This window comes from Lissotriton helveticus, chromosome 10 (assembly GCF_964261635.1).
Source record: "Lissotriton helveticus chromosome 10, aLisHel1.1, whole genome shotgun sequence".
Lineage (NCBI taxonomy): Eukaryota > Metazoa > Chordata > Amphibia > Caudata > Salamandridae > Lissotriton > Lissotriton helveticus.
Genome location: NC_136071.1, coordinates 347,313,495 through 347,331,745, shown reverse-complemented (window position 1 = coordinate 347,331,745; position 18,251 = coordinate 347,313,495). Strand labels below are relative to the sequence as shown.

General features: G+C 41.7%; 1 protein-coding gene across 5 annotated transcripts in view; it reads right to left on the bottom strand.

Annotated features, from left to right (window-relative positions):
* The window catches only part of SCAP (SREBF chaperone), a 678,128-nt gene extending 660,191 nt beyond the window's left edge, over positions 1–17,937 (bottom strand). For all 5 annotated transcript variants that reach the window (XM_078662547.1, XM_078662552.1, XM_078662549.1 and 2 more), the window contains exon 1: positions 17,665–17,937. The gene's annotated coding sequence lies outside the window, so the exon portion shown is untranslated. The remainder of the gene's footprint in view (positions 1–17,664) is intronic.
* Between the last annotated feature and the right edge of the window lie 314 nt (positions 17,938–18,251).

Here is an 18,251-nt window from a genome sequence, read left to right as displayed (position 1 = left end):
AGTGAAGGTGGTGGACAAGGAAAAAGTAATGTGACATATATACATCAATTATACATGGTATAACCTATCCGCCCTGAATCAGGTCAGTTGTTCCCATAAGTACACATAACCCTGAAGGACATCAACTAATGAGAATTCTGTCATCAGAGCTTGTGAGGTAAGTATGTATAGTCAGCGTTTCGACCCCTGGGAAGGAGAGTGGGTTCAGTCCTCAAGGTGGGGTCTTCATCAGGACAAAACTGAGAAGAGCACTTCTGAAAACAGCAGGCAAGCTCAGCTGTACAGTCAAAGGAAGTGGGCTCAGGAGAGCTCTAATAAACGAGAAGGAATAATCATCATCCGTTATCCAGACTGTGGGTCAATCAATTACTCGCAGTCAAAACACAAATCCCCAAAACTTCCTCACGGCACTCCGGCTTGGGGAAAAAGAAGCAAGCTGCCTGGTAGTAATATGCATATCCGTACTCCAATACAGCATGCCCCGCAGAGCAGTGCATGCGCTGCCCAGGCTTGACCTAAAAAGTAATTCTCTCATGTCAGCATTGTCAGGATTTAACTCATCCAATCAAAAAAGAGCAATGCAAGACAAGCAAGAATTGGGAGGAAAGCTACTGAATCAAGGGCAGGGAACTGAGACAGACAAAAACATCCAGTGATATAGATAGCTATATATTTATTACATAGTGCATTCTGCAGCACAAGTGAAAAAGAAAAAAAAGCCTTAAAGAATTGCTTTTGTGCGGGAACGGGCCCCTTCCTACACAAAAACAATCATGCCTACAACGCAGGCACTCTTGCGCCATAATGCAAGATGCCTGTGTTGGTGACAGGCAGCCAAAAGTGCGCCAGTGCAAGGAGAGAGCAGGAAAGTGCCATATCTAGATAGATATGACACATTCCTGCCCTTTCACGCAGCACGGTGAAGCAAAGAGTCTTGATGCGTTGCGTAAAGAAATGTTGAATATGGTCTTAAGTGATTTACCCAGCCAACAACAAGAACTGAACCTGATTCCCCAGTTCAAAGTCAGGAGTTCTTCCCCTTAACACCACACCCTGGTTAGAGGGAGGGTGACAGGCTGAAGCCAGAATAAGAACTGTATTTTTGGTCTAGTTATCACCAGAAATAGTACTGAAAATTGTACCAAAATACAACATTATATAAAGCATTTTCAGGGGGAGAATCCCACCGCCCATTCCCCTTCAAAACCATTGACTTTGTTTGCACTTTAATTCATTTATTGCTCTTACGCCACACCACTTTCAAATTCCATCACCTGCCACTGCTCAGATCTATCACTATGAATAAATCTGTTTGTGCAAGAGAGGTGATGTTCTCACCAAGCAAGACAACGAAGGATACTATCAATGCCCAGCATTGCAGACTCAGTGCCATGCGTTCAAAGTCAGTGATGCCCTTTCAAGTGATGGCTCTCCAAGACCAGCTAACGCACTCCTTTTCCAACATCGGCAAACACTTGAGACAACTCATCTATGGTTTAAAGTTTGTGGAAGTTTATGATCCTATGTTATGTGTTTTATGTTGTAAAGGGTAGAGCCCGAGCATGTTTGCCTGGTACTCTAATCCCCCTTCAGAGGTCAGACTTATTCGGCAAATCAGAAATTCTCTGTAATATTTTATGAGTTTCCCTTTATAAAGGCCTAAAAGAACTGCATTTTTGGTCAATTTATCACAGAAGTATTGCTGAAAATTACATCAAATTTCTAAATTTTCTCGTGGGGAGCTCCCCCAACCCCATAATGAATGTCTGGTTCACTCGCTCAAAATAATTCCTTCCTTGCACTTAAGCCGCACCACTTTCAAATTCCACTAATCGCCACTGGTGTTAAGTAGTAGAAAGGGATATTTAAGGGAAGGGTAGCACTAATGTGTAAGTGTTTTTAGGGATCAGGGATGAGAACAGCTAAGGGATAGCAATGATGATATTTAGGATTCTAGGGAGGGTAGCGTTAAGGTGTAGTTAGGGTTTTCAAGGTTCGAGGAAGGATAGCATCATGGGGTAATAAGGTGTTTTAAGGTTAAGAAAAAGGTAGCACTAGGGGTTAGTAAGGAGTTTTTTATGGTTCAAGGAATGGCTGTGTTATGGAGTAGTAAGGGATTAAGGGATGGGTAGTAAAAAGGTTTTCCAGTTCAAGGAATGGTGGCATTAAGGGGCAGTTATTGGTTTATAGGGTTCAGGGAAGGGTATCGTCAAGGAATAGTAAGGTGTTTGTAGGGTTTATGGACAGGTAATTTTAAGTTGTAGTAACTAGTTTTTAGAGATCGGGATGGGTACTGTTAAGGGCTAGAAATAATTTTTTTAGGGTTCAGAAAAGGGTAGGGTTACAGGGTAGTAAGAAGTTTGTAGGCTTCAAGGATTGTAGCGTTAAGAGCAGTAAGACTTTTTAGGAAACAGTACATATACAAATGATATATTAAATAGGTAAATTAACGTAATATATAAAACGCATTAAATTTGAAGTAAATGAAATATTTTTAAAAATTATAATTAACTTAACGTTTTGGAGCAGAGGAGCTTAAAAAAGTCTCTCCAGCACATAAACCTTAAAACTAGGAATTAGACAAAAACACTAGTCTCTCAATGAATGCCTTCTTAAGGTATATCTGAAATTGACGATGGAAAGGGAAGAGGGGGAGGTGGATGGGACTGTAATGCAGCAACACATTGGTCAGGAGTGCCCTCCTGCCATCTGTGCTGTTGCCAGAGAAGAACAAACACAATAACTATCCAATTATGTAGGAGACATATAGCATTGAAGTGGCATGTTTTTTACCTAAATGTCAAGCTCTGTTGTAACACAACCATTACACCTAATTAGGAGCTCTCGCTCAGGCAACTTGATAAACAAACGATTACAGCTTTCAGAGGGAAGACACTATATCTGGGGAAGCACACAACTTCTGCTCAATCAAAACATGTCCTCCTGACCACCAAAACTCTCTAGTACACCTGAAAGCTCTTTTTTAGGTTGATCACATATGGTTCTGCAACAGCTGTGCTGTCAAGCCAGACCTAAAGAATGGATTTCTCGCCTTCTCCATTCATCCTTCTGTCAATACATAAGGATACCTCTGATCAGCATTCATCAGATAGGACTAAAGGACTTAAGGAATTACATTACATGCCATCCCTATTGCCACTCAAGTATTTCCACTTAAAAAAATTCAACATTCCCTAGATATTAACAGGATGCTGCAAAACAAGCTTCAGAATTATGTCAAACAGATTGGTCACAGGACAGCACTTACAAATATCCTGAACACTAATGACGGAAAATCGATAGCCTAAACATCGATCACCACATGTGGAAAGTATTGTAAACTATATTTACAAAAACGGAATAGTTATCTATTCTCAATCAATCAGTCTATCCATTAAACAGGTCAAATAAGATGAATGGAATATTATATTTTTGTAGTGAAGTCTGTAAGTAATTTCACATGAGACTATACAACTTTACTTCATAACAGCACACGGTTGAATAAAGTCACTGTCTTATAAGCTAGAAGAGCAAGCAACAATGCTTGACGTGTCTTTTCAGGCCAGCTCAGGATACCAGCTTGTGTTAGCCTTAAATTCCAAATATCTACAAATTTACAGAGTTTAGAAATTTCATTTTGCTTTTTTATGTTCATGTACTCTATTATTATTGTAATATTATTTAATTTTGTAAACAGTCATGGAACTGTGTGGCAGTTGCAGACCACCAGGAGTCCATGGACCACAGGCTAAGAATCACTGCTCTAGCCATCTGTATAAAGCCTTCAGATCTTTCAAAAGGGTTGTCTACATAGGCCAACGACACAAAGCGGAGTATCTACAGACTCTTCCTCTTCACACTGAACCATGACATACAGAGACATATAAGAGCAGGGATCTTTTCAACTTGCTGCCAAATAACAGCAAGATTTCTAAACTAATCAAAACACAGCAGAAACTAAATAATGTTTGCCCCTCTCTCCCTTAGAAATGTAGGAAGAAAGCCGGAGGGACAGGCTCTTCAATCTTCACTTCCTCCATAGGAATGTTAAAAATCCTCAACTCGAAGTCATGCTTTAGAAAAGGGGTCTTCAACCAGTAGCTCATGAGCTACCGTAGCTCTCCAGCTACCTCTGAGTAGCTCACCTGTGTGCAGCCCAGCTTATTACATTGGAAAGCTTTTGCTGGGTTGAATTATTATACATATAAACAAATTGAAATTATACAACACTAATAATATTAGTAGCTCTCAATGCGTTTCATTGACCATAAGTAGCTCTTAGTACAGAAAAGGTTGAAGACCACGGCTTTAGCATTTTTTTTTTTAATCCTGCCATTGCATCCAATACATCTGCTGGATGCTCATTTGCACCCTCAGCAAGATTACCTTCCTTTGATTGAGGTATCTGCATTTTTATTTTATTTTTTCTACATCACCCTAAGTTTGATAGATATTACAGGCCAGCACCATACAATGGTAAAACCATAGCTCTCACAGCTGGGCTTCCCGGCTGTCACACTGCACACCTTAACCATTAACAGCAGAGTAAGGTGTTTTAATCATTGGACTTATTCAGACTGGGAACGAAAACATTCAATCATTGGGAGCCAATAGTTTTCTTTCTTACTGAGAGTCAGATATTTTGCTTCACAAAGACAAGCTTTCTTTACAAGTGCCAACCATTCTCTATGGTCTGGGGGCACTGATTCGACCCATTTTTCTTTTCAATCACATGTCTGTCTAATAACACTAAGTAGAATCTAAGCCTACACTATCCCCCTCCACACTCACTCCTGGTTGTGTACCAAAAGAAAAATAATAAAGAAATGACAAAAAACAACTTACAAAATTTCATCAAGCGTCAAACTAACATAATTCCAAAAACTCTGCAAACTAGGACATTCCAGGAACAAATGAAAATCATCTGCCATTAGACAGTTACACTTTTTGCATCTGGAGTCTTGCCTCCCCGAAAGCTTAGCCAGTTTATATGGAGTTCGATATACCTTGTGTAATGAAAACAAAGAATCCCTTTTAAATACAGCTGGTTTCACAGTTCCATATAGCAAACCAAAGGATGCCTGCCAAATTTTCTCCAGGTCACCAGGCAGTCTTCCTACCGTAACTGAATCGGGTGGTGGAGTTTTCTCATCCTCTGCTTGGGAAATTAGGTCATACCATTTAGCAATCTCTCTAGTTATCTTTAGAGGCAATAAAATAAGCTCATATCTTGGGTCTCTTTCAAGACTTCTCTGTGTGCCGATACCCTTGAACTTAATTGGAGGTACTTAAATTCAGATAGCTTGCCAGCTGTGGTCTCCTTAACTCCTGCCCGGGTTTCAAAACGTTACCATCTGATAAATCGCCCCATCAAGGCACCTGCTTTTCGGAAAACTCCAAATTCAGCAAAGCAGTCCCAAGAGCAAAGTCTGTGGAAGACAGAGTTCATACTCTCAATACTGGAACTACTCAGATCAGTCAGCTTAATAGCTATTCTCTTAGTATTAATAAAACAAGTTTAAGCAAGAAATAGAAGTACTAGCGTACTCCAACAATAAAACACGGAGGAATCCTGTCACAAAGATAGTCCGAGTCTTTTCTCTACAGCTAGCAAGCTGTTCCACTCAGGAATTTCACAAGCACAAACTACTAATCAGCAACATAAATACAAAACACCCATGGCTATAATGTCTTCCAGAGGTCTCCTGAACCTTACTGTAAGCCAGCCACAAGGGAACTATAATAAGAATTAGAGAACCTTTATTATTATTAAAGCTTATATAGCGCGACTTCTACCCACACAGGGTTTCTCAATGCTTGGAGACAGAGAGGGTGCAACTGTTTCAGAAAAGTAGTCAGTGAGGTACAGCTTCTCAAGGTTTACAGGAGTTGTTCCAGAGCTTAGGACCCTGGTAGACAAAGGCCCGGCCTCACATATGAGTCTGTCTGTGCTTAAGGAGTGATCACTAAAATGTAGGGCGCAAGCCCGTTGGTTGATGAGGTCTCACCATTCCGTGGAGATATCGGGGGGCGAGCTCCGGATCTAGGTCTGTGCACGAAGCACAGGGCTTTAAATTGGATCAGTTTCTCTACCTTATGCCAGTGCAACTCCCGCAGAAGAGACAAAGCCGATGCACTCATTGGGAGTCTGTTGAGTAGCCTGGCCGCCGAGTTTTGGACTACTTGCAGTTTTCTCATAGAGGCTTTATCAGCTACCAAACAGAGGACATTACTGTAGTCCAATCTAGAGGCGTGCCTGAAGGACTGTCCTTTGGGCTGTACATGGAAGAATCCACAGGATTTTCAAAAGTCATTTCAGGACAGCAAAACAGGTAGCAGGCACCTTCACAACCTGGTGCTTCATGGACAGTTTTTCTCCCAGCAGGAAGCCATGGTTCTTCACCTTTTGGACCAGAGTGGGAAGAGCGCCTAGGTTTTCAGGCAAGTGCTGTGGGCCTCATAGGAACGGGTTTTTTTCCCCAGCACCAATACCTCAGTCTTTTCTCTGTTAAGTTTCAGAGAGTTCATGTTTATCCATGAAGCAACCCGATTCAGACAGGAATTCAGGGCCTCAGAGTTATAGTCCTGAGCAGGTGACAGAGACAAGATGATACTAGTGTGTCATACGCGTAGGAAAAGAAGGTCAGGCCAAAGCGGTCAACCAGGTCAGCCAGTGGGCGGACATAGATATTGAATACGGCCAGACTTAAGGCTGAGCCTTGAGGAAACCCAAAGGTAATGGCCTGTCATGTAGAGGAGATATTCGCTAAGGAGAGCTGGAAAGTTTAGTCAATCAAGAAAGATGCCATCCAGGATAAGGCTTTACACCATGTAGACCTAGAATGGACAGACTCTCAAACAGAGTGGCATGTGACGCAGTATCAAAAGCAGTGCCGAGGCCTAATAAAATCAGCACTGTGGCCTTGCAATCATCCAGGAGCCGCCTAAGATGTACTGTGAGTGATAGAAGGGCGGATTCAGTACTGTGACCCGCTCTGAATCTGGACTGTGAGAGGTCGGACTAAGTTGCGGGTCCCCACAAAAGCAGAAAGTTGCCTGTTAATATGCTTTTCCATGATTCTGACCACAAGGTAAGCATGGAGATCAGTCTGTAGTTTGACCAGTTAGAGGGATCCTGATTAGGTTTCTTCAGTATGGGCAGAATCTTGACATGTTTCCAGGAGTGAGGAATGTACCCTACTGTAAGGAGAAACTAAGGAGTCCCACCAGCAGCCCCAAAATGTCAAAGTCCAGGGAACTGAGCTTTGCTGGGGGAAGAGAATCTGTGGGGAGCCCATTCTTATGGATTGTGCCAATGATCTGAATAAAGGCAACTACATCACGTCCCATGCGTTAAGTTTCTGAGTAACTGGGGTGTTAAGCGAATGGGACAGACCATCAGTTCGCAGGAAACTGGAAGGACTGCATAATAATACTTGTAAGTGAAAGGATCGTTTCAATGGTGCTGCAACAAATCCAAAATAACAAAGGATGCTTTTCTAGAAGATGACCGAAAATGACCAATGTGTCCAAAAATCCTTCATAGAATGGGTTTCTCTCTTAAGTATGGGGCAAGCAAAAGGTCACTGACAGATTGAACATGTTTACAGTGCAGTAAATTCAAAAAAACGAATTGGCTGCTAGATTCTGGACTAGTCCACGATGAAAAAATAATAAAACAGCTCAATTTCAAACTGTTAAATGTCTTGTTGTAGAGTTGAGACACATTTACGTAAAAGGCTAGCTTGTTTCAAGGAAAGTTGGAATTTAGTAAACTTTAAGAATAACCTATTTTAGGTAAGGGCTGAAATCACACAATTCTATACTGGACAGGCCATCTTAAAACTGAATCCTGCTCGGCACTGGGAGCCATCTAACATCCGACAGGCACACTTTTTTAGGTCAAGGCTGGAGACAACTGTAAACAGCCTCAGGTGGCCAAAAAAATTCTAATGAAAATTACTTAATTCTATACATAATGGAGGTTGGTCTCTTCATCAATAGGCCAGTTCAACTGTCAATCACATTTTGCTGCCGCCTACCGCAGATAACGGCACACAACAATGGGTCAGCCCAATTCAGCCATTGGCTCTCTTACACTAAGAGTGACTGCATTTTACCTAATCAGGTGTGCACATCTGCCTAAAAAAAGTGCATGTCGGTACCAAGTCTGTTGTCCAATTCTACCTCATGCTTTTTTCCTTCCCATTTTTAACCTTTCAGTTATTTGTGTTTTCTAGTCTACAAAATTATTACATTCAAGATGACATGTTCTTTGCATCAATATAAATAATATTTTTCTGACCTTTGCCTTTTAACTAAAAATATTTTCTATCGCTACTCTAAATACCTCCGTCCGCTAGGAAGCACCTGTGTTCTTCTATTAAAATTATATGCAATGTTTCTTTAAAAAAAAAAATTTTAAACAAATTTTATTGACCGAAGATACATATGTATGCAAAGCTCTGTAACCCAGAGTCAATCGTCATCATCATCGTCCTAATAGCTACCTCAGTGATTTACAGTAAATGATAAGAGAATAAAGAAAGTACACAACAGACCCCCTTTCTTTTAAATTTTCATAATCATTATTGCACGCATATGGCCTCCACGCAAAGGTGAACAAGTTTTTTTTTTTTAATTATTCTTATTTGGGGGGGGGCATAAAATTGGTTTAGAAAAATGTTCAGTTGGACCAGTATGCCAATGCCAAACCTATTTATTGGCTTTGCCGCTGGTTGTTTCCTTAGAGTTCAAACTAGGCACCCCCATATTATGTGCAAAGTGCTACTTTTTCACCAGTTTATGGAGTTTGACATACAGGGAAAAGCAATAATTCACAATCAAATTAGTTGTTTCTCTTACAACAAGAATTAGAGCGCTTCAGGGAAAGCAGCACTTAAATTTATCAAACACTGAAAACTGCATTCTTTTTTAATAAACCGGCAATTTGCAGTTTAAAAGGCATATCCCGGTCTAAAGTCACCCCAAATACTGTTCGTATTCTCTTTAAACAACCAAATGTTTCCACTCTTCAGCACAAGTTTGCTCTCAAATAGAAATGCAAAAGGGTCTGGGTCTGGAGGTGCTTTCAAGAGCAGATAGAAAGTATTCACTCTTACACACTTAAAGCCTAACGACTTGCAGTAAGGTCAAATAAACTGACCAGGTTGTTGCATTCTTGCTTTTCCTGTGCTTGTTTATCTGTGATTTACCCCATTGTGCTGGAACCTGGAATGTGTGATGCATGCTTGCATCCTACATCCTTGGTTCCAGATTCTACTCCAACTGATTTATCTCCTGCATCTTCAGCCTAACAGATGTGCTGTGCTTCTTCTGCTAAGCGTGTTGAAAATAAGCAACAATGTATGAAAGATGTATTTGATTCAAAAATGAATGTCAAACTTCATGATTTTGTTGTAGGTGAGTGGGTGAGGGTGAAAAAACCTGGTTTTCTGGTTAAAGGATCCTCTAAATTTTTCCCTCCTATTAAGGTGGTCAAAGTGTTCAAAAACAGTGTTGCCACACAAGATGGTAGAGTTTGGAATGTTCGTAGGGTGGCAAGATGTCCCAATTCCTCTAACTCTTTTCCATCACCATCTTGTGCGCAGGTTAATGTATCTCCTCATGTGAAAGTTAATGGGTCTTCCCAGGGTTTTCCCCATAAAGATTTGTCCGTTGCTTCTAGGGTCAAATCTGATGTTAGACCTAAGAATATACCTAGTAGGTATCTGTGCTAAATTTTCTTTTATAGGGATAAGATGTGTTGCATTCTTGCTTTTCCTGTGCTTGTTTATCTGCGATTTACCCCATTGTGCTGGAACCTGGAATGTGTGATGCGTGCTTGCATCCTACATCCTTGGTTCCAGATTCTACTCCAACTGATTTATCTCCTGCATCTTCAGCCTAACAGATGTGCTGTGCTTCTTCCATTCAACTTCAAATAAATTACTATTTTGTATAAAGGAGCCTCTTACTTTTTTACACAGGTGCACTAAGAATACCAGTACCAACAGCAGTGACCCTTGTGGTGCCCCCAGTGCTTAATTTGTGTACATAAATAAAAAAACATCTTAACGACTGAAGCTCTGGTCAGAAGCCCACAGCAAGTTCAATAAAACATTGGTGCACCAAGTATCAAGGCTGGTAGCACTGGCGTAACGAAGATTGATGGGGCCCCCCTGCAAGGTACATGGAGGGGCCCCCGCTTTGGATTGAATACAGAGCTCTAAGGCCTGACTACTGTGCAGAGGGGGGGCCCTGGAACTCGGGGGCCTCCCCACACTGCGGGAGATGTGGGGCCTGTGTTACACCACTGGCTGGTAGTCTTAATTCCAGCGCATGCCTCTTTAATCCACTACCAGACACTCCCTGTCCCTTAATCTCACACTTGCAGGCTCCTGCTTTCTCCTTTTGCGAGAGGGTTTTTAATCATTCTGATTTGTTTTTCCCTCTCAAGCCCACAGAAAATATCTGTTGTGAAAAACAGTGCTGGGCTCAAAAACAGTGCCAGCGAACCCCACCGCCAACCACCTGCTCAAATTAAGCACTGGATGCACCAGATCAAAGGTTAATTTCAAAATAGGATAAGACCAACCCCACAGCAGCCCCCTATACAAAGGATGGGGTGGTTCATGGTGCCATAAACTAAGATCGAACCGGGCCTGTAAGGGTGAGCTATTCACAACAGTTAACACCAATCTAACTGGACATGCTTGCTACAGGAGAAACGGCAGATTAGCTGACACTTTAGCACCCATTGAGCTTTAAGCACGTTTGAAATGAGAGTACCCTATCTGTTTTAGAAGTTACTTTATAATTGGGAGATTAGCCTTACTGGGCCTAAATGTAACAAGAACTTTGACATCAGCGTCTGCAAGAGTGCTTAGCAACTATTTATTAAGAACCTGGGGACCGGTCGTTTCCAAAAAGAACCCATTAATCAAGAACTACACTAAAGAAGCAAATATTTTTATTTTCTCCTTTAGCAACCAGCTCAATCCAGAATCGAACCTGTTCGTTTAATGGCCTGTTGGAATGATATGCTTTTACTACAACTGGAAAGAACTCAAATTGGAGCCTGGAGCTCGTCACTTCATCTTCTGCCACTGAGGAGCAGATGGAGATTTCATGCCATGAAGGAGTACAAGTATTAATCACGGGAAATGATTTCTTTGTTTATTTAATGAAAAAGTAGTCCAGCAATTTAGTTTTCAGGTAGGAAGCTTTGAATCTATCGCTCTTGATCTCAAAGCAGTCTCGGTTAGGTTATTGCACTAGTAGGTCAAGTCAAAATGACAACGGATACATTGAGAGAAAGATGGGGGGAGGACCTGGGCAGGCAGATTAGTGGGCAAGTGTGGGAAGACATCCTAAGAATCGACCATCATGAATCTCGGAATGCCAAAATCACATAGATTCACTTCTATGTGAAACACAGAGCCTACATTACTTCCCACAAAAATCAATACATATTTTCCATGAGCCAAGGTGCAGTGCCTAGATGAAATGAGGAAGGAGCAGATTTGTTTGCTTTCGTTTGCTCCTGCCCGAATTTGGCAGTATTCTGGCAGAAATAACAAGATGCCCTGAGAGAGACATAGATGGACAAGTCGTCCAATCAGATAACTGTGTACTGGCAATGTTCCCCCATCATAACAAAAAATATAGTGCCAAGTAAGTTTATTCTTCCTACCTTGTTACTAGACAAACGTCAAATAACATGGGACTCGGCAATAATTGCTGGAAAAGAGGGGTTGCTAAACTGGGTGTAATACAAAGGTGTGCTGCTAACGAGAGATACAAAGAAGAAGAGTGTCAAGATATAGTGTGAACCTGGGAGGCAATTATGATCATACTAAGAGAGAACAAACAAGGTATGGGAAACAAGGCTGGTTTCCTGTCAAAATTCCTTTTCCCCTTCAGGAGCTGAATGGCAAGAAGGCAACTCACTGAGATAGTTTGTGAATCGCACGCCCCTCACTCCTGCTTTAAGTTCCAGGTACAGTAATAACAACTACAATAGCTTGTTCTTAAAGAAGAAAAATATATATGTGATGGTTGTACGATGGAACAACACAGGTAAATACTTTTCATACCTAAACCACATTTTTTTTACCACACATTTTTTTACAACACTTATGCTTTTACAACATATGCCATTACCACGCATTGTTTATAAACAAAGTATTTGGGGGTAGAGACCTCCACACCCCTCAAACATACCTCAAGTACGTGGTAAAAGCATGTGTTGTAAAAACATACACAGACATGCTAAATAAAAAATGTGTGGTAAAGTTACAATGTGGTAAAAACCTAGTTGTAAAGGCTGTTTCCCATATGTGATTAATATGTATTGTGGAATTGATAATCTGCTTCAATTACCTGACCACTATTGTGTTCAAACGCTGGATGCAAGTTTACTGTATGTCTTACTGATGGTTTAACGCTTGAAAAACATATTTAAAAGGTTTTTAAAACATTCTGTATGATGCTGTGGGAGGATACTGGGGTGCAGTGTGAGAACAAAGGTTTTTCGTGCAAGTCAAAAAACATTCAAATATTTTACCAACGTCAGTAGTACTCAGATAAAAGGATAAGCAGCCAGTCCTTCCCCCGCTCTAATCCTTATGTTAGTTTCCCAAAATTACCTCTCCTACAAAGGTATTCCCAGTGCTTTAAATGGGCCGGTACTCACCGGTACTGAGTACTGGCACTTTTTCCTTTTCTCTCCTTGAGTACCGGTACTTTTTCCTAGCAGGAAGAGAGTACCGGTACTCATGGGACCGGACTTCAGCCCAGGCAGCGCGCCCAGGCAGCGCTTCCTTTATCACCTCCACTACCTCTGCAGACTGCAGCTCCTCTAACAAGCACTGTCTGCACGGATTTAAACACAGGAGCGCTTCTCACCAGGAACCAGCGTGAGGTGCTTTGGAAGTCTTCAGAGCGGGGAGGGAGGGGGGGTCTGCAGAGTGCTTATCGGATCCATTGTTCTTTCACAGTGGGGCCGAGATGGGGCTGTAAAATCTAATGGGTGGCGGCGGGATGCACTGAACAGGATTGAATATTCCGTGAACAGAACAGATAAAAAAAGTGGGGTTATGTGTTCTCTAACAGCGGCACATTAAGCGCACCTGGGGACAGACGCCAGCTGGCCTGCCCCTCTCGGCCTTGGACCCCTCCCGGTCTGCCCTGGGGGGGGGGCACCGTTCTGCAGCACTTATTAAATGAGTGCGTCCCTGGCTGAAAATTACAACTTGATCTATATTTTCTAAAACTCTATCTTGTTTTGAACCGTGTTTCTGTATATTGGATAAGTGGCAAGTGTTTGTGTACGTGGTTGAGAAAACAAGCTGGGGGAAGGCACTGAACTCTGGCTGGTACTTCAGAGTGAGTCACAGGAATGAACGCAGCTCACTCGGAAGAACACACTTTTCGGATACCCTTCAATTTTTTTTTTTTTTTAAACAAAATGTTCATGAAATGCTTGATTTCACTGTTGCACAAATAAAACACACATTCCACAAATAGACAAGCACCGTAGGCAAACACAGTACTAGCGCACACAACACAGTAGCGGATACATGCACACAAACGATAATACACGGACAGAGATGAGTACATACTGCTGATGTAAATGCACCAAACATTCATGCCCAAGCATGCACATGCAAACACTTGCGAAAACCACAAGCACGGACACACAGCACACACATTCCATTGGTAGACACACACATACAACATGCACACACACAATTTAAACACATACCAAACGCATACAAACTCACAAAAGAAACGATAGAGCTTCTACTGGTCACCTTACAGTATCTTGCTGCGCCTTTCTTCACAGCATAACATTTGATGAAGTCACATTTCCTTTATGGTTATCTTGATAAATAACTACCATGTATAGTGTGTGCTGCACAAACTGAGCAAAAGAAACACAATTGATGGACGGAATCCAGAACAAATCGAAACATTACAGTTTTTGTCGCATAGAGCCTTGTGTTACCTGCAGGTCAAAAGTTAAGATCCTTGTAAAATAGCTGAGTGAGTTATGACCCTGCAGCAACGACCTGCCTGCAAACAAGAAGGCATATATTTAGAACCTCGCTGTTATTTCCTCCATCTTTTCTTATTTCAAGGATGCTAAAAAAGCCTACTTTGGGTAGTAATAAACACTTATAATTAAGTGCCATATATATAGTTATTAGTGAGGTAACTAATGGACAGATACATCCGACATTCTAACAATGCATCCAGATTTTGTGCATACAACCTTGGCAAAGTCAAAAAGCTAACCCCGCCCCTTGTCCCACCTTAGCACCGCCCTTAACTCCGCCCACTGCTCTTTTTGGTGAGTACCTGCACTTATTTTTTTCCATTTAAAGCACTGGGTATTCCTAAAAGTCATATACCTGTTGCATCAGTAAAATTGAACATTGCTGCTGTACTTTCTTGATTTGAAGCATTTCTGTATTCAAACTCACTTGCATTTAGACGTCGGTGGGCCCTTCCCCGTGCTTTTTTTTTGTTTACAGCACCAAAAGTACCGATGCTGCACTCGTGAAAGGTTTGAAACTGTACAATTTTACAGAATTTATCAAAATTGCGATATCCTAATGGGCATCTTGCCCGCCCTTAAAATTGAGTAATTATTGAACCATCCCAGCTCCTGCACATACTTGAGTAATCAATACATATTGGCCGGCACTAAAAATAAAAATCAAAGCCAACATACTGTAGCATACCAAAATGATTTAATTAGCAACTGTGGATTTTTGGTTTCGTTGTGGGGTAAAGTATGTCAACAGTGTGTAGAGAAATGTGAGACAAGTACCAATGTGTACTGCACTCATAGCAAAAGAGTTTAAATATTGTAATTCTGAAACATTAAGAGGGTTGATTATGATGGCGTAACGATCGCCACGCCATCTTAACGTGAATTACCCACCGCCATATCACGATGGTGGTGAGTACCGCGGCGGACGGAAAGTCCGTCCGATGATTTTCCGCCGGTTGACAATCGTTAAGATTGCCAACTGGGCGAAGCTGGGGCTCATATATGGTGGCGGTGCCAAGCAGGCACTGCCATCCATATTATGATGTTTGGATTTTAAGGCCTTTCCATGGCGGCGATGCTGCCATGGAAAGGCTGGCAGGGACTTGCTTTGAGGCCCGTTGCGAGCCCCGGAGGAGTGGGGGGGAGCACTTGGGGGGTACCCCCCTACATGTCCATGCAGAAGGTGGCAGGCACCGCGCAGTGCCTGCCACATAGTGCATGGAAATGCACAACACAGCCTTTTACCATTGCAGCGGGTGCTGCAGGCAGCAGCACCCGCCGCAATATCAAAATGCCAGAGCGGTCACACCATGATAATGCATGATGATGCATGGCAGGCGGGTGGTCCCATTCCGGTTAGGATGGCGGGTAGACTCAGATCCGCCCACCATCCTAATAGGCCCCTAAGTCTATTGTTTCCATCTATTTGATAGTGGGTGGAGCTCTTCATATTAGCATTTATTTCTGACTTCAGGAGACACTTATACCACTTAGGGTGGGTTTCCCCGTAAATACACACTTTACAAATGAGCTGTTCTAATGCCCTTGTGACGGATTTCTATCTAGTCTGAAATGCACATATTGTTCTTTTGCACCCCAAAGGAAAAGAACCATAGCCCCCCTTCAGTGTAAATATAATTGTATCCAGTGTCGACCAGCGTTATTCTTTCTCCAACAACTTGATGATCCATTGGTTTGTTATGCTGTAGCAAGCTTCTTGTGGGCTGTACTGAAACGAAGGGGATTGCGTCAGAGCTGAGAGGGTTTCTATTTTAGTTATTTTTAGAGGTAACCATTTATAATTGTATTTATGTATGTATCATCTTAATATGGTTTTATGAGTGATTGATGATATAATAGATTGATAATTAGTTTGATACATTTTGTATTGTTTCCTGGCCCATGATATCGGAGTACTCTAGGAAAACAAAATAGTTGGGCAAAATGTGCTTACACATGAATTTGTATTATATATTTCTTTTATTATCTCTTTTTTTAAATGTATTGGTGTTTTTGATTTATGTATGTAGTTTTTATGCTTCACAAAAGATGAGAAATAAAGTTTTTACTGACTGACCCAAAAGACAATGCATAAGTCCAATCTTGTCGACACAAGATACTCATAAAGTCTATCCCCTGTGATGGGCTGAGCTACAATAATATTCAGGACTGTGGGGTTTAAATCAGAACAGTGGGGACATAGGCAAAGGGGACCATAGTAGTCCTGAACACTCTTGCACTACCATTGGAAGTTCGCTTAGGTCACAAAATGTTATAGGCATGTGACCGGTGGAGTGAATCGTAAAATCAGTCAACTTGAAACTTTAAAAAAACAAATATAAAAAATGCACCAGTGACAGCAAAGAAAGTACTCAAGGCAATCAACATTAATGAATGGCCAATTTTAAAGGGACTGCAATGTATCCCTTACACAAGCCAGTAGTGGAAATAGTGTGTATGCCCACTAGAAGGAAACCATTTTCACACAATACTTAAATTACATAGCACAAGTTACTTAAACTTGTTGGATATATATTTATGTCACAGAAGCGATTATAAATGTGGTCCAACAAAACATTATCTGGAGCAAATGCAGTAATAATCAGATCCAGGCATTACCACAGTCAAAGGTCAAATCACATTACTACCATCGTACAAATGAGATGGTTCGGGGTCATCTTGCTCTTCACTGCTTCATGCCATTGGCCTATGCAATGAGGTTGTGTGCTTAAATACCCTGTATTTATAACTAATGTCCACGAAATAACAGCATGGCATAACTCAAATATGCAGACACGGAGTAATATGCTATCTATTGTTATTATCAAAGAAAAAACTGTAATGTATGTTAATATGTGTTAAATAAGGCAGAGTGATGCAATAAATGCAGAACGAGTCCGGTAAGCTTCTGTATGCACAAAAAACAATGCCTGATAAACAAACACAAAAGCTGGATGCAAACAGTACACCTACACCGAGAGGCAAACATGACACAGTTGATAGAATAACCAAGTACAGGTCATTAGACATCAGTACAGTTTGTTAAATAAATAAATAAATAAATAAATAATTGGCGCAGTTGTTATCATGGCCATGGGGATGAAAATTATTTTTTTTTATCGATTCCCGTTCTGAAAGTCAGAACTCCCAACTTGCTGAGAAGAAATAATGAGAAGCCTCCTTCAAATGGATACGTTTTCGTCCATCAGTTTCGGTTGCTTAAATTAGCTTTATAAATAAGTTTGAAGGCTTTCTTGCGAATAATGTTTTAGTATCATATGAATGAAAATATGAAAGTTCTACAAAGTGCAGGGCGTTGTACACGAGGCACCGAGTACTGCACATGCTGTCATAGTTTCACAAACTGCTAACACTTTATAGCTTTCCATTTAACTCTGTGTACCAAGTGTTTCAAAAGAAGTCATTCATAATTCATTAAGAGACAGGCAGTTTACAATGAAGGGTGAACACACGCGTGTGCCGCACGGTACCCGCCTCTTTGCTGCACATGTACACCAAGATGTCTATTCTTTCATCAGGTGTGACCACATACATGCCGGCGTTTCGTCATAATACTTCAGGGGTCATAGGACAGCACTTACCTGTCGTTTCCCGACTGACGGTGTTGTAAATCCGATTGCCCCTGCTTTGCATCAGCACCTGAAGAACTGGCAAACTGAAGGCTATGTGAGCTAATTGAAGAGCGAGTTTACAGTGACTGACAGTTTGGAGACGCTACCAGGAGGGGCTGAGTGACGCCCCCCACTATAAAGAATGCAATTAGCTAGAAAGAGAAGGACCCACCCCGGAAAACAACGGACCGGCCACCCCGGAAGTGACCACCAGCGCCGCTCCGGAAAGGACGCCGGGCTGACAAGGAAGTGACCGCCCCCGCCGAATGCGCGCAGCCGTCTTGTCAGGCTTTGCATGCAAACAGCGGTCTCCAGAGCTGCAGGCTCTTTCTGAGAGGCTACAGCTAGATCCGGGTTCTGACAGCCGCGTGTGCAGCGCCACCTGCTGGAAGACAGAGAGCCGCTACTGTCCTGCAGCGATCTCATAGAGAACTAGAGTGCTAACCTACTTTACAGCGTATGGCATTATTGCGCGACATGGTGCTATGTAACCAATGTTTGAATCATTCGGCGTTATGTTTTTTTGCTGCAGATTTATAGCGCGAACTCGACTCAAA